Source organism: Lepisosteus platostomus, chromosome 10 (genome assembly GCF_059453375.1).
Source record: "Lepisosteus platostomus isolate fLepPlt1 chromosome 10, fLepPlt1.hap1, whole genome shotgun sequence".
NCBI lineage: Eukaryota > Metazoa > Chordata > Actinopteri > Semionotiformes > Lepisosteidae > Lepisosteus > Lepisosteus platostomus.
The window spans coordinates 1,291,517-1,316,983 of NC_142620.1; the positions used below are offsets into that span (position 1 = coordinate 1,291,517).

General features: G+C 36.0%; 1 long non-coding RNA gene across 2 annotated transcripts; it reads left to right on the plus strand.

The window, feature by feature from the left end:
* The first annotated feature begins 1,530 nt into the window (after window positions 1–1,530).
* On the plus strand, window positions 1,531–23,571 carry LOC148652994 (uncharacterized). Of its 2 annotated transcripts, XR_015941566.1 has the most exons (3): window positions 1,531–1,822; window positions 3,822–3,870; window positions 22,074–23,571. It is a non-coding gene; the product is annotated as an uncharacterized LOC148652994 (long non-coding RNA). The 2 variants fall into 2 exon arrangements; XR_015941567.1 differs by lacking the exon at window positions 3,822–3,870.
* The last annotated feature ends 1,896 nt before the right edge of the window (window positions 23,572–25,467 follow it).

Here is a 25,467-nt window from a genome sequence, read left to right on the forward strand (position 1 = left end):
GCAGGGTCCCTGGAGCTATTTGTTTTGAGGTATTTCAGGATTGTTTACACACTTAAAGTACATGACACACTGGAGTGCCCTGAGTGTAAAAGTCAGGAGAAATAGTATATTGATTTGCTGAAACTTTAAAAGCCTTGAGGAGGGAACTAAAATCTTTTTAAGATAAATTTTTAATCGCCGACATTGCATGTATTATCATCCAATAGAGCAACCAAGGCTCAAGGAAAGTATGGTTTGAAGCACCTTGTGAGACTAAAATCATTCCCAAGCCTAAAGGAACTCAGAGAGGAGGGAGTGGCCTTCTCCCTGCTGGCCTTGACTCACAGGACACAAGCCTTGGCACTCCAGGTGACACTGGCATTGCTTGAACCCACTGCCTCCGAGGGAGTGATGCCCCTTCGGAGAGGATCCCACCATAGTACTTCATGAATGCAAACATAAATGTGGCTTTTGGGTTTCCTGCATGCATTCACATAGACATACAGGGCCTATAAACAGCATTCACCCCCCTTGAACTTCACATTTTATTTAATTCAATTATTTTTATTTTTAATTAAGTAAAATATCTTGATTTTCTTTTATTTTGACATTATAGAGTACTTTGTGTTGATGAGTGGCAAAAATTCTCAAATACATTAAGGTTCCATGCTGTAACAATAAAATGTGAAAAAGTCCAAGGGGGGTGAATACTTTTTATAGGTACTGTAGTAGGATGACTGGATGGTAGAATAAAGTGAGTTTATTAGAAACATACCATGGGATCATTTGCATTAATTCAGGAGCTCAGATCTGTGTTCCTTCTACAGATTGACAAGCGCTGTAACCAAAACCCACAGGTATCAGAAAAAAAATCATATTTCTGATTAGGAACAGATTTACAAGAGTGTGGTGCAATCCTGCATTCATAATCAGCTTTTTAACTGCCATGTTTAAAAAAGGGGTTATTTGAGAAGAAAAACAGGATGCTTGCGGAAGGAGTAGGTGTGATGATCTACGATTGATCTTAGAAATTGAAATGGAAGAAAAAATAATTTAGCAAAATATTTTAAGAAGACTGAGCCCAGCGATGGATGATCTTCAAAGTGTGTTGCTCATCCATTAATAGAGAAATGTAAAAATATATTTATTTTATTCATATATTGTATGTTTTAATTTACAGTAAGCCTCAAATGAACATTTTAGTATAGTTATCTATTTTAAATATTTGTATGAACGTAATTACACATTTTTATGGGTACTGTATACAGATCAGGGGCTTTTAAATTGCTACACAAAAACAACAGAAAGCAAAGGAAAATCATACATAAAAAACTCTGTTACCTGCTGTCTTCATGGTTAATTCCTTTTCTAAACAGAGCAGTGTGGTTTCCTATAGAAGTATCTGGTGTGATTCATTTACAGAGTTTTATTTTAAGCCTTCCTGTTCCTTGTGCTGAAAACCAACAGCCTGTGTTTCTCTGTGTGCCAGTGGAGGGCAGAATTACATTTCAAAAATTAAACAAACCCAAAAGTTCATTAAAATGCTCAAGGAACAAAATTGCCCTGCTAATGTTGTTGATAAGATTGTGCTGTTTTTAAGAACCCATTTCTAAAATAAGCAATAATTTCAATCAGTGACAGACACCAATATACACCAAAGGGGGTAGCAGCAGGGGAATCCAGTCACTATCGAGTGTGAGATCAAACAGCCATAGAGCTCCTGTTAGACACTTTCTTTCAGCTTCTCTAAAGGAACATTAAGTCTAATAAGAACTTTTTAAAGCACTACCAAAGAAATTACAGGAATGTGGATGTACTTAGATTGAAAAAAACGCTTGGCTCTGTAAGTACGAGTTTTGTTGCATTCCTGGTAATTTGTAATTGAATTATTATTTTGCATTGTGCAGAAACCTGTAATAAATTATGGTAACATTATTTTTTCCTGTCTTTTTGGAGTATGTATAGCACAGCGCAAATTATTCCAAGGTGGTTGTTTTGGTGTTTTGACAGGCTAGCGAACATATTTTGGCAAGAAATGTGTCTCAGAACCAGGAATGGAATTTAATTTTAACCAAGAGAAATCAAAATTGTTTCTGACTGCTGCTTAAAACTGCTCAGACTGGGCCACTTAGGCCATACATTAGTGTACATGGGAGGTTAAAATTCCTAACAATAAAGTGTCATCTGCTTACTAGGAAGGCATTTAACTTTCTAAACATTGTAAACCTGTTTTTTTTTAATACACTTTGGACCAATGATATTGCCGTATAAGTGCACCATGTCTTTCCCTTATTGGATAATCTGAAAACAAATAACTGCAGGACTCAGTTACCTGATAATAAATAGAATATGCCAATCAAATTAAGAAAAAGCGTACGCTTGGACATCAGAGAAAGGAGTGCACAGTGGGTGGGATTTCAAGGTATCTAAACCTCATTTTATAGGTCACTGGTCTCATTTGTTTAAAATGGCATGCAGCAGCACTGTACCAGTGAAAGAAAATAGCTGAAACTGTCTGCAACTATTGGACACAAACAGCTGAGTTACAAAAGCAGCTCTACAGTCCAACAGTATCTCTTAAGAAAACAGGGTAACCTTTCATCAGTGTCTTGCACCAAATAATCATTCATTTGCACTGATACAATTTTATTAAGCCAATTGTTTATTAAGCAGAGGGAGTATCTATTACAGACAAAAGCAGTTATCTCCTAGCTATGAATGCCAACACTCTTACTTTGCAAGTTAAAAATTGTGCAGATTCAAGTTTTTTTAAGTTTTGGTTAATTTCTTGTAAGACGTTATCACAAGAGACTGAATTTCCGTAGCAATTTGGGGTTGCCATTTAGAACTTAGTATATAATGTCTGTAATCACAAAACAGGGGTGATGCAGACCACGCAAAAGTATGTGCCTCACTGCAAGTGGAAGATGTCAGACAAGGGATAGGATTTTGTTTAGCTTTAGCACATGTAATAAATATCAACTTCAGAAAGAAAAAAAATAAAGAATCACACATACTTTAACACAACACACCATCTTGCTCTGACTTTGCCAATTTTTTTTCATATTTTCAACACTGGTAGAATTATGCCATGACTACTACAAGTAATAACACATAACAAAAACACAGCTATAACAAATTAGTCTGCAGCTTTACAGGAATGCACTTCTCTGTGGGGACAGGTGTTCACTTGTTGCCAATAGGGTGAATAGATCCTAGCTACATGTTACACTGAGGCCAGTCATGACAGGGCTCTGGAGCAGAAACATGCAAGGGTAAACTGAGTTTTAGTTAGAATCATGGAAACCCTCTGTTGCATTCCTCTTACATTATTGGGCTAATATTTCCCTTATGCCATACAATGACAAATGCAGTTGTCCAATATTTTACCCAGAAGGTTATTTTCCTTTGATCTAAGTAAGAAAAAATACATTATGTTAATCACAGCTGGAATACTGATAGTTATTAAAAAGAATAGATTTCCAAGGTACATCATAGGTCTTCAGACTCTATATTTACATCTCAGAAGGATATTCTTTGGAATCCCATTTTGTCTGAAAAACAGCTTGTAACAACATTTTAACTGACAATGCAATAAAATAAAGAAATGAACAAGAACATTGTTAACTGTGATACTGTATATCACAATCAACACACCCCTGTGTCCATTTTTAATAATACTATGCACAGTATCCACAGCAATAGTAGTAGTAATGTGGTTTTTTAAAGCTTTCTGCAACTATAACTGGTTTAGGTAACTTCATGGTTCTGCAAAACTTTATGATTTTGAAAAGAAATGTATTTTTTGTTATCTCCTGTAGTCATTGAATGTACTATAACAGGTATGGAAGCAGACTCAGTGGACTGAGCTGAAGAGGCCAAGTATTTTCGGTACGTTCTTAAAAAATATTATTGCATGTTGAGGTATTCATTTCTTTTTATAGAACTATCTTATGTTTTTAAACTTTGTTTTCTCTGGCAATGCTTGAGGAATATCCCCTCAGGCTCTTCCCGAGCTGTAGAGCATGTGTCGCATCCACTACAGCTCACTGTGGTTTCTGCCTGAGCTTCAGATGCTGCTCAGATAATAATGGACTTGTCCTACTCTGGTAGCTGTATCTAACTTGGGTAAACTTAACTCTGCTCTGTGCCCATTCCTGTGACAAGACTGCCTTCCTCGAAGACAAGATGCTGGTCTTCATTTCTACCTCAGAGCTCACGATATAATAGGCTTTGAAGATGATTTAATCCCTAACAGAATTTTAAAAAATAACATTCTAGATAATAATGTGATTCCACATTTAGTTCAAGAGCTTTAGTTTAAAAGACTTATTGCCTCACTAAACACAGTACAAGTCACCTGACAGCCCAGCACATAGAGGCTTGCAGTACTGACTTCTGCCACCAGGATCAGACCTATAGAGTGGATAGTGGTCAGCCTTAAACTGATGTTTAAAAAAACCCCAAAAGTCACCTTAATTTTAATTCCTAGTTCAAAATTTACAACTGAATATGTAGTTTTAGAAATCCCTTGCACCATTAGGTGTAGAGACAATTTAATTTCCTTGCTGAAGGGGAAGAAATTAATATGCCTTTTTAAGCAATTAGAAAGACTTAAACTTCTCCAACACATTTGCTTTTATCTTTTTGAAATCGCATTATGCAATCACTCTGTTAAAGTAAAAGAAAGAGTCTGTTCCCTGAAAGAAGACCTTTTAGTGGACCTGACAGAGACAGACAGATCAAAAGCTACAGCTTAATGAGAGGAAGGAAAAATAACTTTGAATGAAAATTGGAGTAAGTGTCAGTTATATATACATATACTACTGTACATATTCTCACAGTATATTTTAATGTTGCCTATTGCTGACACTTCCTAAGTCCCGTACATTTTTAAAGCCAGGTTCTTTATAAATATACAAGTATATGCCTATACAGTATGAAAGAGAGTTACTGAAAAATGTTTAGAATTAAATTTGATAAAATGCTTACCTAGCATTCAAACTGTTTTTTATGTTAAATACAATGATCATATAAAAGCCTGGCATGAGTGTAAACCTGCAATTTCACATCAGTTGATGTTTTGTTGTAGATCTTCCAGCTAAACATTTAACACTATTACATTACATTACATTACATAACACTATTACTAAACATTTAACACGCATGCAGTAGCACAGTTTCTATTAAATGGGACCAGCAAGGCTAAAACTCGGGATGTCTTAGGAAACCATAAACTGGAAATTCCGCTACTGGAAAAATATCAAACTTTTCAAACCCAATAGTTGTCTAAATAATGCATGATTTCCTTCTACAATGTGAAGTTCCTTGCAGTCAAGCAACAGCTACAGTAACTTAGCATTTCCAGGATGGGAATAAGAAGGCTCATTATACATCCTGCTTATGTTACAGCCCTCCATGTTCTCAGGGAGAGGTTGGGAGTTGCCACAACCTGGGAAAAATGAAAGAGTGATAAGAGAATAGACCTGCCCACGATACCAGATAAGGCAAGCCAGTCAGTCAAACCCAGGGAAAAGATCAGCGGCAGTATTCACCAACTTTACTGGGAGATATGAAGGCTATCCTTCAGAATGACAGACAGCTTTAATTAATGTATTTATACAAGCTATGTGCCAGATGCATCAAAGAAGCCTGATTGGTCAAGTGAACTTTGTTAGAGCAGAAGAACAATGTATATACCTATATACAGTATGTATGTGTAAATATTTCTTTTTAGTGTCATTGTATCTATTTGTATTGAAATCACAGTAAAAAGCAAATGTCTCCCTGTAAAAGAATTAAAAGGTTTCATTAAGGAGAGCAACAGCAAGGCATGTCAGATTGTTAAAATGGCTCAAGCTGTTTACACCAAAGCAAAGTGCTGCACTTGAATTAATTTAGTGATATAAAAGTGTAGATTAACATAAAACAACAGTTGTAAGAGTATCCACAGAGAGGGAGATGTGAGTTCTGAATCGGTGTGTTTCTGTGGGCTTCATAGCCACTCTGAGTGCTTATCACATGGGAAGATTCCAGGAAGGTCAAAACATAAAACCCATTTGAAATATTTTGAAATAATTAATGTGCACCTGATCTGGCATGTGCAGTAGCTCATCTGAGGCTCTCGCTAAGTTTAACATTAATCAGGGCATAAATAACACAAATTTGGGGCTTCATATAAAATCCCTGTCATTTACATTTAGACCTACAGCATATCTCAAATAAAAAAAAAAACACATCTGCTGTTCATTAGCACATCAGTGCGAAAGCAGGTTGGGACAGTATTTAGTCGAGTACATGTTCAGGGTTAAATCACTTCTTCCCACTTCTCTCGTTGGTCATGGTCTGAATAATCCTACAACGACGCAGTTAGGATACATTACAATACACTAATATATAAATTGCAGGATATACAAAAGGTACAGTGTTATTGTAATTCTAACTATTCTAAATATCCAACCAGAAATGGCAGTTGATTTTCTAAGGAAAGAAACATTTATTTCAAAATGCTGACATTCCATAGAAATAATCATAATTGCCAAGGTGAAATGTCCAATGAAATGATTTCTTGAACACATTTTCACACAAATAGCCCTTTCATAAAATGTTTGCTTTCTAGTCAGTAAATATCTTTATATACCACAGATACATTTAGTCGTCATCATTGCACATGTAAAACAAACTGTATTTCTATTGTGCAGAGAATACCTACAGTAATTGGAACAAACAAAACACACTGATGGACACGTAAAGTTCACAATTAAAACGGTTTAAGAGATATTCTGTGGGGGGTATTTTTATGTGTGAAAAGACTATCGCAAATGTTGCGTTATGCCGTCTCTGATGTGAGCTGGTGCAAAGCAAGCTTTAAGGAGATCTCTCGCTGGAAGAGAGAAAGCCTTCCCTGGCTGGCTCATCGTCACGGCTGCGCCTCTCCTCCAGCGCGGCGTGTGCGCCACCGCGCCGAGCTCCCCGTTCAGCTGCGAGCGAGCAGGGTCTCCTGCGGCTCCGGTCTCATTTCCTGCCCGGCCTGCCTTACCTGCGCGCGCGCCCCCACTGCGGCCCGGCTGCGGCTGCGGAGGTGAGCCCACCTGGGCGGGTCTGCGCTCCGGGTGCCGGGAGGCGGCCGTACCCTCCGCTGCCCTACATACAGTACGGTCGGTAAGGTGCAAGCGAGGCACGCCGCATCTCACCGCCTGCTTACCAGCTTCCCTGAAGTTCAAACACTTTCGTGTCTGACAATTTATGTGATGTATATTTACAGTGGCGATAAATATCTCGCTGAAACGGGCTGTAGATGAATATAAGTTACATATGCTTTAGTCTGTATTAGATACCTTAATTATTTTTTTACATCAATCAAAAGGATCCATAACACTGCTCTTCTAGACAACACCTTTTTGAAAAACAGACTTAAGTACTGTACACGTCAAGTGTTTTCTCGAGTTAATGATTGGAGGGAAATGCGCTATCTTAAATACCTGAAGTGCAGAAAAGTGGTTTAATATAATTCTTCACTTTCAATACAGTACGTACACATACCATAATGAGACAAAATGTTAATATAAAATAAAAATGATTATAAAAGTAAATAAAACAAGTACATTTAAATATATAAAATCATGTTTCTCACACCTGAAGAAGGCTCCAGGGCTGAAACCTTGTGTTTTCTTTCTTCTCTTTTCAGCATTGGAATAAACCTATTGTTCTTATGTCTAATATTATTGTGTATTAAATAACACAATTTGAAAATGTAAATTAGTGTACTTATTCTACTACTTATTTCTGAACAAAGCAGAAACTAAACTGTAAATGTACTGCTCATGTTTTTATTAACATGATTATATAACAGAAACATAACAAATGTACCTTTGCTATGCATTAATAGCTATACCTAGTGTTTATAAAAAATACAATCACCATTTTTAATTAAATGTATAAAAAACTTTTCAAAAAAGTTCAGGTATAAAGCTACTTCTGTTAATTCATTCAATGTTTTCCTTTTAAAAGCAAGTATTATTATATTAAAGTATTACGTTTCAAACCTATTTCTAAATAATCTAGTATGCATGATGTTTTTCTTATTTCATGTAAAATATTACTGTTGGTAACACTAATGGTGTAGCAGTTAATATTTCTAATGATAATAATTACTATTGTTGAATGTTATTCTGTATTCCTAGTATCTGTCATTTTGCACTATACTGTATCACCTGTCATTTCTGAAAGCTTTCAGCACCATTTGTCAGACAGCCAAAAATAGTCTTCAACTCAAAATGGAAGTTTCACAATATAGCCAGATTTAAAATAGATTGGCCTTTAAGACAAAAAGTGTTTAAAATGATAAAGAAATATATACAGTATACAGTTTTAAGTTAAAATCAGTTCTAAATTTTGATACATGACGTTTTCTATTTTGGAAAAACATTTAAACTACTTTTAATTGCGTAATTCAAATTCTCTCTGTTTTGTCTAATAATCTCAAAATTGAGAACTGAAGTTAATGAAGAAAAATAGATAACAGTCAACTTTGAATATTAAATCTGCAAAGTTGTCAGCAAAGTTGCAGTTTTGTGTTTATGAGGTTTTCAGTTGAACTGAAATAAATGATCACCATAAGGTACTGATTTGCTTAAGAAGAGCTTCGAATTGTAAGAAACAAGTAAATCATGCTGAATACTTTGTATAAATTTCAAACATTTTGAAATATTACAAAGCTCTGCTGTTACATATTCATCCCCTGACTTCATCCTACAGTAGTTTCTCTAAAACCGACCTAAACTCTGTGATATTTTATCCATTTTGTAAAGGCACGAAGCTTCTGTGAGACGTCAGTGTGTAGGTCTGCTCTCCTATAAACTTGTTTTTTGCCATAAGCAAAAGCAGCTTTTGTTAAAGAAAAAAAAAGTTTAAAAGTTAAGCAAGCTAATGACAAGCATAAAAAAGAAAAAAAAACAGCAGAGTCAAAACTGCACAAAAGTCTGCATGTTCTGTGAAATGGAAAATAGAGAGTCCACTTTGAAAATAACATTCCAATTAACATTCTGTAAACAAGGGCAAAGAAGGAGAAATCGGAATAACAGTGCACCGCACATGTAAGTTACCAATTATTTTCGCATAAGCAGATTTGAAAATATTGCTTTATTTAGCATCAAACTAAGATCTGATATGTCTCTCACACTGCGCCCCCAGCAGAGTGCATTCTTATTTCCTATGATTTGATCACATATTGTTGTCCCAGTTGTTTTAAATAATTTATGATATATGGCTTTTCCTTAAAATAATTTACATGTGTCTATGAGAATTGATTCAATTTGCAGTGCATGTTTAAATACTGGAGACAGACACTTCTAAAGTTAACAGAGATATGGAAGTAACCAAAAATAATTTGAAATAGATCAATATATCAATGTGGTTTTTGATTGCAAATGCATTATGATTAGCAGTAGTATTAGTATTAGTAGTAGAAGCTGGTGATATTTAGAAATTCAGCTAGGATTAGAAGCAAAAATGTAACCAACAAAATACAACTAAGATCTAATATTTCCATTGTTATACACCGTGAATTTAAAGCAAACCTGAGCTAAACTTACGTTTCAGTTCCTATTTATAGCTTGTGTGGAAATACAGTCTCATTGCAAACACTTTCAATGGGTTTTGCTTTCTATCTAACAGTTTAGTAGTTGGTTGAAGTGTAGTATTGTAGTTCTCCTTCAGTTTTTTAAAAACCCATATAATTTTCAGACATACAGCTTCCTGCTTCACAAAAAATAATACTTTGTAAAGTACATTATGGAAGCTTATATAACAATATTTCTTATATTTGTTGTGTGGAATTTCTTATATTTCTTCCACAAAATTATAATTTATATTAAATTATAGTGCATTATTGTTTTCTATTGAACGGACTTGCAACAGGCAGGGATATTCTATTTATTTTTCAAAACGCACTTTAACATGAGGTGTTTATTTACATTATTGAATAATGCTATTAAATCTGAAATACATTGATATATCAGAAAGGTTAAAATGATAACAGTGTTTGTACATTTAAAACACTTCTGTCTTGCAAAGACAAAATGAAAATGATTAGCTGGAAAAAGTCTTAAAACATGTCTTTACCTTCCAGACCTAGAGTGAGATTTAATTTTTACATTTTTCTGTTTTCTGTGTATAATTAGCAATTAAAAGTAGTACTGTAGAAAACAAACTGCTAAATATTCTGTCAACAAGAGCAATGCATGTTACAAAAAAAACATTTTACATTTCTGATGTTCTTTATTCTTACCTTTCAGTTAAATCCCCTTTCTTTCTTGACATCAGGTTTATTCAAGCTACATTCAAGCATTACAAATATTTTAAGACATACTGTATGAGGAAAATGTTTGCTATATATATAAGTAATGGTTGTTAAAATTCATCAGCTGTGAAAAAAGAAATCATCTGATATTTACCACAGTCCTTTGTAAATTATATTTTAGACAGTAACAAGCTAACTGCATGTTTCTACACATGAGAAAGCTACTGTATGTTATGGAAAGTGAAGGATGCAGCACATTTTATACTGAGAATTACTATAATAAAATATAACTAGTGAAATTAATTGCAAGAAACTATTTTGAAAATCTGCTAAATGTTTAGACTGTCTCTCTATTTTATAATCATTAAAATAATATTAAATTATATAGTGTTTGCTTTTACTTTTTTTTTTGCTTCTACTTTGGAAGGGACAGAACCAGTTCTTTTAATATTGCATAATAACTACTAAAATAAACTACTTTTATTGGGTAAGCAGTACATATTCAGTATTCAAATGTGCCATATGATATCAGAAGAAATGCATTTTTATGTGAGAAAAAAATGCCATTGTAACAGACATTTAAATAAAATGCAGGTATAATTCACCCACATTTCAGACTAGCTTTTCAGTTTTCTCAGTAACCTTCAACTATGCTGTTTGTACAGTAAATATTAATGTTCAAGAATGTGCCTTTTTATTTTTAACAATATTTTTCAGATTCTCACAAATGACATATTTTAAAATGGTTTTTATTATAAATATGTATATTATATATATTACATCAATTCACCAGGGTGCCATATTCATTCATTAGTTTTTAATTCCAAAAGACTAGTATCTGAACACATTGTTTTTCATTTCAGAAGACAAAATAATCCTTTTCAGGAATAAAAATATAAATGCTTGTTAGTTGAAAGGTCTACAAAAAATCTGGCACTAACGGCACTCTGATAATGACTTACACAGAAAATTAACCTTCACTTCATGCAATGAATGTGAGAGAATAAATTGGCTGTACTATTAGACTTATGTTAGGATTTTTGATTTGTGTTGTAATGATTTCTAGAACTATCTACCAACGTTCTGAAATTTGTATACTTTAATAAAACAATAAAACAGATTTTTTGCTTAATATCGAATTGTAAGAAGCAAAACTCCTTTATAACTCAAATCACAGTGCTCGTCTTACTTTTTTAAAAGATGCTTAAAGTACACAAGCACGCAGCTAAAACAGTGCTCTTTACACATAACAAAAAGGACTTTTTAAAAAACTGATCTTGAAAAAAAGAATTATGAAACATTTTTTTTTAAATAAGAGAACAACAATTTATAGAAGACTTACAGAAGTTAGGACTTAACACCTGTGAAATGTAATCTGAAGTCAAATCTCAAATGAAGTTTAACAGTATAATAAATGTTTTTATCCTGTTTTCCTCTCTGCTGCCCTCGAGAGCGATAGCGCTGTCTCACAGATGCCGTACAGGAAAAAGATAAGGATCTCCTTCTGTATGCCTCCTTATCATGCCAATCAAGCCTCCACAGTTCATACTGTACTGACAGCAGCTCTGTGGCATCACACACTGTTAATAGCAGCTCATCTTAACTCCTTTACTTTGTTCACTTGCGATATGTTGATTTCCCAGTTTCTTTGCAATTCTATATGCTGAGCACTGTTTCAGCAGAACACATGTGACAAATCCTTCAATAAAATGCAATTAATACAAATTTGTGGGAAAAATACTGTATTTTGCTACCCTATTAATTTTTTAATAACATGTATATATTAATATTTTGGGGTTCTAAAAATATGTTCATGACTTTCACTGCACTGTTAAAGTAATGACCTCACTCATCATTCAGCAACACACGTATGTTTATTATAAAAGGTCTTGTGAGTGTGCCTTGTTAGAGAAGCAATCTAAGAGATTTTAAGTTTCAGAAATACCAAAAGGATTAGCACTAAGTAAACAATCCCCGGATGTTCTCTTTTTTCTTAAAAAGAGTAGAGTGGCTGTGTAATATTATTATGTGTTTTTAAAGATGCAACACATTATAAAAGGTAACCAAAGTACAGAGACGATCAGGGACCCAGTCTCAACTTTTCAGTGCGCTGGCTATAGAGATATTTCTGGTATTGCTCTATTTCTGTGTTCTTAACTTTGCCACATTTAAGAAACTTCAAATACTTTATAAAGAATCGTTATTAAAGATTTATTTTATTCAGATATAAAAATTATAATTTCACATTTCAAGCTGTTAAGTGTTTGTTGACCTCGAAACGTATTTTGCGTTGAGAAATGTAAAGTAACACTCCGATAAAAGTGTTATTGATATCCCATGAGGAACAAAATTCCATTTGAATAATAGATGATGAACATTTGTAAATATACAAATGATTTGCTACAGCCATGCCATACCACCCAATTATTATTTATTAATAAAGCACAGAAGTGCTGCACAAATTATGCTTTATTCATACACAATAAAAGGAAATCTGAAGTTATGCACACAATCTCTAACACAGATTGGAATGTAAGGGCATTATTAGTATTACTTAGATTGCCATAGTAATATTGGTTTATCTCTTTTTCCATAAAATGACACAAGCCCCTATGTAAGAGCTTTTCTTGCAGGTTCTCTGGCTCCTGGATGATATTATCTACATCTGATTTAGGTGCGCCTGAGTGGTCATAATGTTCCTAATACAGTACTCACACACCTATCACAAGGCTCCCAACAGTCACTCTCCACCGAAGGCCTGTCAGCTCTTAAACTCACAGTGCTTTGGCTGTAGCTGACTGGGAATCCCTGCTGCAGAACATCAGAAAGCTCAAGATGTATTGATGGCTGTTTGGAAATGCTTTGTAAATCCAATTTGCAGGAGCTCAATTTACAGTGCAGAGTGATGCCCCAATATGACTGGTTCTATACATTATACTTTAGTGCTATCAGAGGATAAAGAAGTCCTTTTAACAGTATTGTGGGATACTCCCAATCTGTCCCTCATAAAATATTAAGTTACTGTAAATACTGATGTAACTGGTCTGGGCTTTAAAGATCTTAAAAGTATTGTGACTCTGGTGAACATAACCACAACTGTATACTGTACATGGTATATGATAGAAACAGTTCATTCACAATAAATTAGATTTTCAGAAAAACGGCCGTTCAGAACAGTCCGTCAACTTTGGAATCTGAGATTAGAGTTTGCATATGTTTCATAAAAGCACTCAGGTTGAGAGGGATGGACAGATCTCCTTCTTCTTCTCATCCTCCCCCACTGAGAGGTGGCTTGGGAAAAACAGGTGATGTGTTCTAGCTGGCCTCCTGTCACAGAGACCTGTCTCAAAGTCATGGAGATATGCTGTAGAGTTTCAGATTTGGTCATGTTTATCTGCACATTTTCCTCTCACTTCTCACCCCTCACTCAGACAAGAAGAGTTTAGGTAAGATCAACTGAAGCCTCCTCTTCTTTTAAATCATCCTTTGTTCTCATGTTTGAATTGTTTTATGTTTCTTATCATACATCTTAAAGGATGTGCAGTGCAAAGAATTACAACACAGGGTCACAAACTCCCAAGTGCAGTAGACTAGCTGTGAAGTGGTTAGGTCTGAAATGTAGACAAAGCCATGGGATATTCAAGATACTTCTTTAAAGTCATATGCAGTATTCATACTTGTAGTTTTCTGTTTATTTTTTTTTACTTCATGTAAGGTGCTGAGTTTTAAAAGTATTTATTTTTCAGTTTAAGACACGTTCCGGGAAGTACTAATTAGTACTGAAAATGAAGCCTCCTATAGACCTGGGTTATTTCTGAGGGTAATCCTTTTACCAAAAGGTGTCCCACAGTTTCATATCACAATTGAAATAACTGTATGTAACCTTGAAATAATCCAAGAGTTAAAAAAACACCAGTTCTGAATGTAGAGATATAATGATATAAATCTTCCACTTGTTTTGAGATAAAACACTTTGCAAGTTAAAAGGTGCTCATTTTAAGTTAACCAATTTTTGGTATCATATTCAACAAAGAAACAGAGAACTAATTCTATTAAATCAGCGAGCTTGTTACATATGATTTAACCAAAATTAAAATGAATGTCTACCAATGTATCTCCAGAAATCCTGCTGTGGTTGAACACACATGCACCCTGTTCAGTTTTTCTTTAGCAGCATCACACACAGTCCTGTGGTGCAGCTTAGACTCAAGAAACATTTTTGATCAGATAAATTTGTATTCTTAACAAGGATTGGCTCCGATGTCATTGACATGTTTTTTGTATGCAGGTTTTAAAGGCTCCATCTCACAGAATCTATTTTTTCTAGATTACATTGTGTATCAAGTAGTATCAAGTAGTGCTGATGTATTCCTCGAAACCAGTTTTATGTTTCTCTTACTCTTGCAGCTATTTTCCATTGACTGTTTCAGATGTGTGTGTGCGTTGTGTAGAGTACCTACTACAGAGGCCTGCCTTCTTCTCATTTCTGACTGGTTTTAATCAGAAGTTTTAAAGGGGATGTTTCATCCTTGACCAATACTGACTTCTGTCTGTGAAACGTTACAAGCCATTATCTGAAGCAGCAGTGCACTGAATGGTTCTTGCACAGATCCACAGAAACAAACAAGAAGTATAACCCCAGGGGCTGATATTGACACATAACTTAATTGCGCTCACACATTGGGTGGTTTTAAGAAGTCTGCTCCTGAGCCCTTCATTGGAGACCGGCTCCCTGTGGAGCTAATGTGAAAAGTTACATCTTTACCAGCTTTTAACCACTGTGATTTTACCAAGTGAGGATAGCAAGAGCTATAACAGAAACTGTTTTTGTTCCCGTTTGTCATCTGCTAGTTATTATGTGATCAATGGCAGAGTGGTTGAAGCTGTGCATTTTTTACTTCAAATTAAAGGAAATGTCATTGATCGGGTGGACACTACTGAAGGGAGGAGTGTGTGTGGTTGGAGAAACCACCTGCTGCTACTGTACATTCCTTGATCGATTGGGTGTTTTTGGTCGTGGGTCTGCACTGTATTGCAATAATCACTGCTGATAAGCATGTTTGAGGATGAGAAACATCACTTAATTGATTCATTTTCATTCCTTTCATTAACTGCAGCCCAGTATTGGGGGACAAGTATAAATTTAGGTGCTCACAGTCACTGCTCACAGATGACTCTTATAAAACAATTCACTTTATATTTAGATTGTCAAATCAGGCTAAAATTAATAATATTGGTTTGTACTGGTATTTTGTGTAGAGAACACCACTTACCTTAAAATATCTGACACAATCTAATGGAAACATGTTTTTTTACATAATATTTGTTGTAGATCTAACTCAAATGCTTAAAGCCTATAAATATTAATTTGACATCCAGATATACATTAGCTCCCTTAAATTAAACAAATGCTGTCAATCAAAAGAAACCCAGTTCGGGATCACATTGAAAATGCTGTAGTCATCTTGATACGTTATGCCAGCATTCAAACAATTGCAACTCCGATGTTTATGTGCATTTTGATATTGCCAGTTGTGTAACCTTAAGAGCTATCACAATCTCCAGTTAAGGAAAACCCAATGACATTTTTATTATCTTTATTATGCACATGTGTTTGTTGCTCTCTTTATCGTCCTCATTAATATAATATATATAATGATAAAATAAGCCTGGTTGGGTATATCATCATTTTCCAGAATTAGCCGGGAATACTCCCAAGAATCAAACACTAAATTCCAGGTGCATTTTCAAATGTGCTCATAGCATTTTGACTCAGTAAACAAACCTGAGCTCATGTGCACATTAAGACAGGAAGATGAACATCTGGATATCTAGGAGAGAGTGTTTTCACCCATCCATCAAATTCTGCATCCTGCAGCTCTGCTGCAAGAAAAATCGGGATATGAATTAAATGTTAAACCCCATCACTCATGACACTGACCTCCAATTGTATGCAAATAACATCACAAAAGGAAAGAGTATTGGCCTTAATTTGTAACTTCACTAGTGTTCACATCACAGAATGCCCACAGTTTTAACATATTCCAGCTTAATTGGCTGTCCGTGCTTAAAGGCGTGTCTAGCTCACACGGGCAGAGTCTGACAGACACCGCACTCCAGAGTGGTTTCTCAAACTCTGTCTGCCTCAGTGACAGTCTGGAAGCACCCTGCCACATCAGTTTAAGGAAAACCCAGCTATGTCAGTGTCATTTTAATCACACTAATGTATGATTTATTATTATTAAATCTTTTGTGTTCAAATTCTTACTCTTTGAATTAATTATTTTATTGTTTCAGAATAGACAAGCTCTGTCATATACTGAACACATGCCTTTATAGGTTAAAAAAGAAAAAAATCATTAAGGGACTTCTTGATTTTTCTAGGAGCAAAACTATCTATTTTTTGTCTTTCATTTTGATAATATGGTTTCAAGGGATCGGATCTTAGTGTCTGTGCTTACAGGATGTGGTGTGTATTTATGATTCACACAGTAAGAAATAAAAGTATTTTGTGTGTTTTCGTCTAGTGGTTCATTTCAGGAATTTCTGCAAAAGCTCTTTCTTATATTCCATGATTGAAAATTGATAGTCACCTTTAACTAAGGTATGTTATTAAATTAATCTTAAAATGTTAATTACATGAAAAATCTGAAAATGTGAATATTCGTTTCCTCATCATCACAGGAAAATAATAACAGCACAACCACAACAGATTAGTTTCAGTAAATGAGAAAATAGGACCATGAAAAAGTCCACAAGAAGTCAGTTTCCTCTTGACTGTAGATATATCATATATAAAATGTGTTGGAGTTCTTTCAAGTAACTGGCAGATTGAAATATACTGTGGGTGGCTGAATTACGCAGAAAATGCCGCGTGTGTCAATAACACTTGCACACTGTCTCACAATAAATCACAAGAGAAGAAAAAATGCCAAAAAGTTCAACAGCTAAAATCTGACTAGCAATACAATCTGCTAGAAAGATGTATTTATTTATTTAATATGTGTGTTAAAATAGCAGGATACAAGAGAGTTGGCCCTGAAAACTGAAAAAGCCCATCATGGCTTAATAATAATAATAATAATAATAATAATAATAATAATAATAATAATAATAATAATAATAATAATAATAATAATATTCTTTAGTGCTGCATTATGTTATCATTTAAAGCTCTACTAGCCTGTACAATACAGATGTACTTTTGAGGAGCAGATTACTTGTTGTTTCTTCAAAATGTCTCCGGAACCTGGAATTAGAAAAACACTGTAGGGTATTTAGCTCCTTGCATGTACAGTACATTACATTTATTTCAGTTCAGTTTAGTTTGTCATACGCACAAGTGAAATGAAATGCTCATTTGAATGTATGCTCCAGTACAAAGACATTAAAGGAATCCCCCCAAAACATAAACACAGAACAGCAGCAACAACTAGTTGTTAAATAACATACAACTTAAAAAAAAAGTCAGACAAGCAGTGTGAGAGAAAAAAAACAACATCAGTGTGAGCCAGTGGTAGGGGCTAAGTCCAGTGACATCAGACCTTGTGGGAAGGAGCTTTTTAATTTACATGGCTTTTGGTCAGAACTGGAGGGATTTGGATAAGTCCTACTATCGACCAGTGTCTGGTTCATAGGTGGGTGGGAGGTATCACAGGTTTTCTGCTTAATGTCATGGAAACAGGACCTGGCCTGATGAGTCATTGTTAGCCCAAAGCAGTAGGAAATTGACCCGCTTGACCCCCCACTGAACTGCACTGTTCACCTTCAGGCTCCAAGCGCAGTGTGGAATGTGCCCAGGTTTTGCACAGTGACTATTCAAAGAAGCCAATGGGAAATTTGGCCAGAATGCTGGGGTTACACCCCTACTCTTTTCGAGAAACGCCCTGGGATTTTTAATGACCACAGAGAGTCAGGACCTCGGTTTTATGTCTCATCCAAAGTAGTGTTTGTGGTCGCTGCACTGGGGCACTGGTTTGTAAGTTCTGGACCACAGGTAAACAGCAGACGTGGTTTCCCTCAGAGATCTCCTATCCCCGCACCAATTAGACCCTGCCTTGCTCAGCTTTGAGTTCAGGTTCAGATCAGGCTGGAAGGTGGACATGCTGCTGTTTATCAGTATCATACCAAGGCAGTTCAGCAAGTGACATGGTGACTAAAAGAGCTAAAAACCCATCTAAAAATCGATTTTTGATTTGCCAACGTAATTTATCCTAAAAACATAAAAAACACTTTTAGCAAACATTCCACAAAGTAAAAGTTTAAAAATGTAAAGGAACCTTAGGTTAAAAATGATGATATTTTATTTTTTAAAATATTTTCACCTCTTCTATGATAAACATGTTACTGTGACATACAAGCAGATCTGAATGTGAACATTATAGATATGTCTATCTCATTTTTAAAGTGAATAAAAAATATCAGTTTTGTATACCTGAGCCAGGTAAAGCGTGAGGTGTCTGCATACAAGAAGCACACCACGAGCCGTACAATTAAATCTCTGGTATGGTCGAAGGAAGAATGATTTAACGAATGTTTAACTCAGCTACACCAGATGGCTTGCTTAAAGAACCCACGAAGATGTATGCTCTGTTTGAAGGTCTTCTGATTAGATGCCAATGGTTATCAATTAGAATGTAGGTACACTTCAGCAAGATGAAGCATGGTATGACTCCTTCTGACCCTGCTCACCTTTCATCCAGACATGTGGCTCCTTCTTAGCCATCAGGTCAAAATGAATGTTAAGACTCATATATTTATACATGATACTGTATATAAAAATATTAGGAGCTGTAGTCAAGGATTTTGGATTGTGAATCAAATACATTCCATACCACATACATATATATATTCAAATTGAAAACATTGGCTTAGAGAGACACATTTGTAATATTTCAAGTGTTTAACGTGAATTATATTTTAATAAAATTAATAAACAAAATGTTTTCTCTGAGGAATGGAGATCATTTTATACAGAAAGAAGTATTATCCTTTCATGATAAGTTGTCATTGACCTTGGTGATGAAGTAGGACTGTTCCATTAATTTTGGGGGTGTTCACATTGTGAACTCAATTATAATTCTAAGTTACAGTATAACACCCCTTTCTCTCTGCACAGCTTTTTGCCTTTGAATTCTTACAGCTGGAATTATGATTTTTTCTCCCCTGAATGCACTTTCATTGCAACAAATATCTGTATGTGCTGGAAAAAGCTTCCAGCAAGTACTAAAGTACTTGCATCCATTATGCCTGATGCTATATTAATCCCTGCAACAACAGTGAAATCTCATCTTCTATCTTAACATTGTGTGCTGCTTTTTTCTGTTAGAATTAGAAATATATCACCATTAATATCTTCTCCCGTCATACTAATGAATATAATCAAGAATTTGACTGAAAAGAAAATAAAGTATTTTTATCCATATATAATAATTTAATAAGTTTGAATCAATGTTTCTAATTAAATGTATTAATCTCATAATAAGAAAATGCAACACTGACATATATATCATAAAAATATTTTCACTGACATTATACTGTCAGATTGTCTCATCAGTATTTATCAATCACAGCTGCACGAATCCTTCGCCTTCTGTTACCCAGTTTTAGCTGTGTATTACCGTATATTTTGCAATAATGACTATTTGCACACCACCAAACCACAATCACTTTTCAGCATCATTCAGCTTTCTGTTAATCTCTTGCCCGTTTCTCTGTTCATATGCTGTTTTTGGGCCAAGATAAACCAAACATGGCTCAAACAATGTCACTGCTCTCCTTTGCCCCAGTTGCCCCTGTGGCGCCTACAGTGCCTTGTGTCTACAGTGCCTCATGTCACAATTGTAGTCCCTCCTCCTTAAGGGCGCTCCGGCTCTTTTCACTTTGGACTTATTCTGTGCACCTGCCCCTTGTTCCAGTCTCCTTCCCGTTCCCTTTTAAAGCCAGACACTCAGTCAGTTCCAGGCTCTGCATCTGATTTCCATATTGTGCGAGCCCGGGTCCGGATGAGTCTGGCTCCGTCATGGTTTTAAGTCTTTGTTCCTGTTCCCCTTGCCGGTTCCGACCGGGTTCCTGATTTTATCTCCTGTTTCGGACAGATCGCCTGGCCATGGACTCTAGCTTGTTTTTGGATTCTCCGTTTGGATTATTTTTGGATTGTTTGCCTCAGCCACACCTCCCCCGTGCACCAGCGCACTGCATGGACACGCCCCCCTGTTATCATCCCCGTATTCCTGCATGACTTTTCCGTAGTTAGGTGCATTCCATCATGTGAAAAAAATGTTTCCTTGAAATTAAGTTGACAGAGTATATTCATTTCTAAAGGGGGGACACACTATCATTGTGTTGTACCTCATTGCATGGAGCTGTGGAGGTTTACCCTGCACTCCTCTGCTCACTGTCATGACCTCAAGTAAGGAGAACAGGGCACTCAGATGCTGCACTGTGTCTACTTTGTCTAAGTTAATGAACGTCATCAAACTGTCCCAAGTTACTTCTCATTGAGAAGGAAACAAAGCTTTGCCTTTGCAGAAAGCACATCTTCTGGTAACAGTTTATAATACTATTTCATTTACAGTACTCTGTATATACTTTATATATAAAACTATAGCTATGGTTTGCACATATGTATAAACATGGAGGCATTACGCAGAGATTAAAAGAAAGGGATGATTTAGAATTGTGTTTCTGAGTGACAGATCTTCATCAATTAAAATGCACAGGTTGTTACATTCGGTTGAAAGTTTTCCATAAAGAAATTCTGTTAGGTTGGACAGAGAACAAGTAGGATACATCTGTTTCACTTCTCTGATAAAAATCTAGAGAAAACTCCTACAAGCATGACAATTCCGTTAACACCTCAGAATCACCATTCTGTCTCAAAAATAGAGCCGTACAGTAGTTATTATTTTTTGCTCATTAAGGAAGATATAGTTCCAAAAATAGCAGAGGTATGTGTCTCAATATCAACATTGCAGTAAATACACTATGCTTCTTGATGTATCTTTCTGTTAGTAATGCCAAGATGTAACATTGTAATGGAGAGTGTGACAGAACTTGATCGTCTTTGAATGGAGAGACTGTCCCTTTAACTTTTAAACACCACTCCATCTCTACAAAGAGACCCAGTTGTAATTAAAATAAGTGAGTTAAAAAAGTGTAAGTTTTTCTCATTTATTTAGTGCTCTAAATGCATTCTTAATCATATAAAAATTAAGGAAATAAGAATAATTAAAAAAATGGAAAATTTTAGCACTTTCGGGAACGGCTAGTTCCACGCGTCATTCTGCTTCAAAGAAAAAAGATAAATGATGATGCCATTAAAAGTGAACTAATTAAGGAAGGCTTCTTTTAAGAACTCATTAACTGCAACCTCATTTACATAATGATGCATATTAATTAAGTTTTAATGAATCTGAATTTCCACCAAGCCGCTTTTCTTTGGCTGTGGAACAAATTGAACAAATTATTTAAAAGTGTTCTTGAATCTACTTTTCACACCAAAGGGGAGTGAATGCAATCATTTGTAGAAAATCGTTGTTTTTTTTTAATGCAGGCCCATCTGTTAATTATTTTTTTAAATGTAATCATTTACCCTTTGTTTTCAAAACCTAAGAGAATCATTCACTTCCACAAAATTATGAGCTATGGGATTCAAGGGTAAATATTGTACAACCTATAAAGTAAAGCAAAAGTACTTGATTAAAAAAAAAGTAAAAGTCCATATCCTAAGTATTGTAGTTGTGGATGAAAAATTAGCTGATTTTTTTCTTGATGTTCTGTTAATGTGTTTCAGGTTTGCAGGGAGATCTTGGCGACATCTGCGCTGTCTGGAGGCCATCTTGTATAATCTTCTCACAGTGATAAAGGTTTTGTTTTGGGCAGAATCCCATTTTATACTATATATTGTAAACACTGGCTGAGTCACTTTATCTGAGACAGTGTTACCCACTAGAGTATCAAGATTTCTTTCTTGGACTTCACATTTTTACTTTCACATCTAAAAAATCTATATAAAATGTACCATAGATAGCGATAAGTGATAATACATTATATAAACCCTAACTTAAGTTACTACTTTGGAATAAATTCAATATCAATATGTATATGTGCAAATGCAGTACAGCTAATGGAATCTAGACCTTAAAATAATCCAAGCCAATTATTGTTCATGAGAAACATGTGAAGTCAGGTTTACAAAACCATTTGCCCCCATGCAAGCTGATTGAAATATAATTCCCGTGTCTTGTTACTTCAGTTGTTTTTTGTTTTCCATGTATGCATTTGTTTCCTAAAGTGAGAAAGCTGAGAGCATGAGACTGAGATTGGAAATGCCAGTTTAATTAAATGCATTTGCAATCATGGAGCACCTTTAGAGTTGCCAGCTGGTGCTATTTCAGGTGCTTCTGCGATGTGCATTCAGGCATGCGCTCTCTCTGAGCCCCCCCACCCTCCACACGGCACAGACACCGCACACACCGGGCTCCGGCGCAGGCTCCTCCGAACGGGGACGTAGCAGGACCCAAAACCCATGCGCGGCGGAATAATCTTTTGGTCCCTGGGAAAAGAAGTCTAGAGGGTGGGATTTTTTTGTCCCTGTTGTTCATATTTCAATAAGCGGATTGTCCAACTTGCATGGAGGTTTGGAATTGCCTGCAGCAATCCAGAGTCTTTAACACTGCTTTGGGGTGAACTCAGAGGCTTCACTGAGTCTGTCCTGGCAAAACATGGGACATACTTGGTCTTGTCATGAAAAGCAAAAGAAGTCATTGATGTTACATTTTAGCTGCTTTGCTTTAGACATTTTTTTTTCTTTAAAGCAATCACCTTTGTGTTGTGTTGGGTTTTTGACAGTGAGAGCCTTCCTCAGGGGGGTCAGGAGTCAGAGTTTCAGATGAGACAAGCTGGCAATGTGGTGTAAGTGAAAATGGAAAGCAGATGTTAGTTAATTAGGGGAAATGTGACTGACAAGACTTGAGCGGCAAGGTACACGAGCTACTCGGCACAAAGCAGCTGTTGTTACCGACTTCATTGTCAGTCTTGTACACAAGTCACAACATCCCTGCGGAGAGTGCCGCAAACGCTGACAATTATCAAAATAAAATTAAGCTTGATTGAATCGCACTGGTTTCTACAGAACCCCCCCAATGCCACCGCCACCACACACACCTTTTAATTCTTCTTTTAGTGTATAGATTGTGTTGTTCTCTTGTCTTCTCACCATAGCCTTCACTGAATACTGGAAGAGTTCTCCGTGTTTTGGCTCAAGGGAAAAATCTGTGGCATGGTTTACATGAAGGAAAAAAAAACATGACTGCTACAAAACTAGCTAAGAAAAAAAATGTAAACAAACCAAGACTCAAGTGGAGTTACAGTCTCTCAAGCAGAACACTGTTTCCACTAGCATAAACCTGTAACACTGAACACTCATCCCTAATCATTGAGATTTGCTCACATTCTCCAGGGGCTTCTGAACAGCCAGGTCTCCTCAGTTGGAACTGCAGTGGGAAAAAGTGTTTTTGCATCCTGAACAGATTTGTTTGCTACAAAATAATGTGTTTAGATACAATATTATTTACACAATCAAACAGAACCCACAGGTAAATGCCTCCTGTAAAGTTTTAGTAGTACTTCCATATGAGCTTCAGTAAAGAATACACTCTTTACTACTCTGTAGTGAAAGTATTGGCCCCTTCTGGAATGGTTTACCACTTCCTACACTGCTGGGTTAACTCTTCCTGAACAGTCATGGAGAAAATGCGAAGTTGCATTTGTAAGACTGAGATGCTAACAACACCTGGAAACACTTCCTGAGGAAAGAGGATTAGAATTGTAATTTTCCCCATCTGTTCAGTCTTCCAGGCATACTTATGAATGAGGCGGTATTACTCCACACTCCCCATCTCTTAGAGTCAGTGTCAGTATCAGGGAACAAGCTGTGGCCTTTGTCACAACACCATCAGCTTATACAGTACATTTCTGCATATGAATTTTGCTGTTGACTTACCACTTCTACAGTACATTCATTCTTAAAATCTTTACGTTACTTTATCACCCCTATACAATTTCTTGCATTAGGAATTTGTCTTTTCGCATACTCCAGCTTGCTTTCCATGAGACACAGACATACAGACAGGGAGAGAGAAGCTTGGGGTCAGAGCGCAAAGTCAGCCATTTATTCAGCTCCTCTGGAGCAGTTGGGGTTAAGGGCCTTGCTCAGGGGCCCAATGGAGTAGGATTCCTCTGCCAGTTGCGGCATTTGAACCGGCAACCTTCCAGCCACAGGCGCAGATCCTGAGCCACAGAGCCACCGCTCTGCCCAGCATCCATATTGTTTATTATCAACCTCTTCATCTTTTTTTATTATCTCAGTTTAATTAATTTGTGACTTCCAGTCAGAAACAATTCTAACGAACCTCACAGCACCTGTGCAAGAGACCACAATACAAGGTCTCTTTCATATTGGAAGGTCAGAATTCTTTCTCCCTCCCAGTACCAGAAAGTTAGTTAGATGTATGGAACAGACAAGGGGCTTATTTAATAGTGACATGACATATTTGAAAATATTTCACAGGAACGGAAACTTGCTTATGCATTACTCCTGCCTGATTAAGATTAAGGAACAATAACATATAGAACAGGTAAATGTGCTGCCAGTCTCCTTTGTGTGCGGATTCTCTCCCAGGGATGTTTCACAGCTGTCTCTAAGAGTTTCCCCTTTGGTTATAATACTCACACACGATGAAGAGGTCATCAGCAACCTCATTTATTCTGCTTATATTTACAAAATTAAATAAATTTCCTTAGAAATCTTTTATTTTGCTGTAATGTAATGGTCAATACTGGCTCACTATTCAGTCACAAGGAAGTCTTTATATTTTACATTTCTGAGTACTGTTAATCTTTTTCAAAGGCATATTTTCTAGATTTATCTTTAAAAGCCTCTAATTTTGTGGCTTGAAATAATTCATGATGTGCATGTTTTTGTTTTGGTTTTAAAATGACCAATCGTATCCACTGCATGAAATCGACTGAGAGCCCGTAAGGAAGCGGTCTCTGTTCACACGCTCTCCTTCATAAGGACATGCTGTTTTTAGACCTGTGTTGCGTGTTGTGAGAGTCTATTATTAGTTGTGGGTATATCATTATTCAGAATTGTTGTAAATTCTGACATACTAGATGAAGAAGAA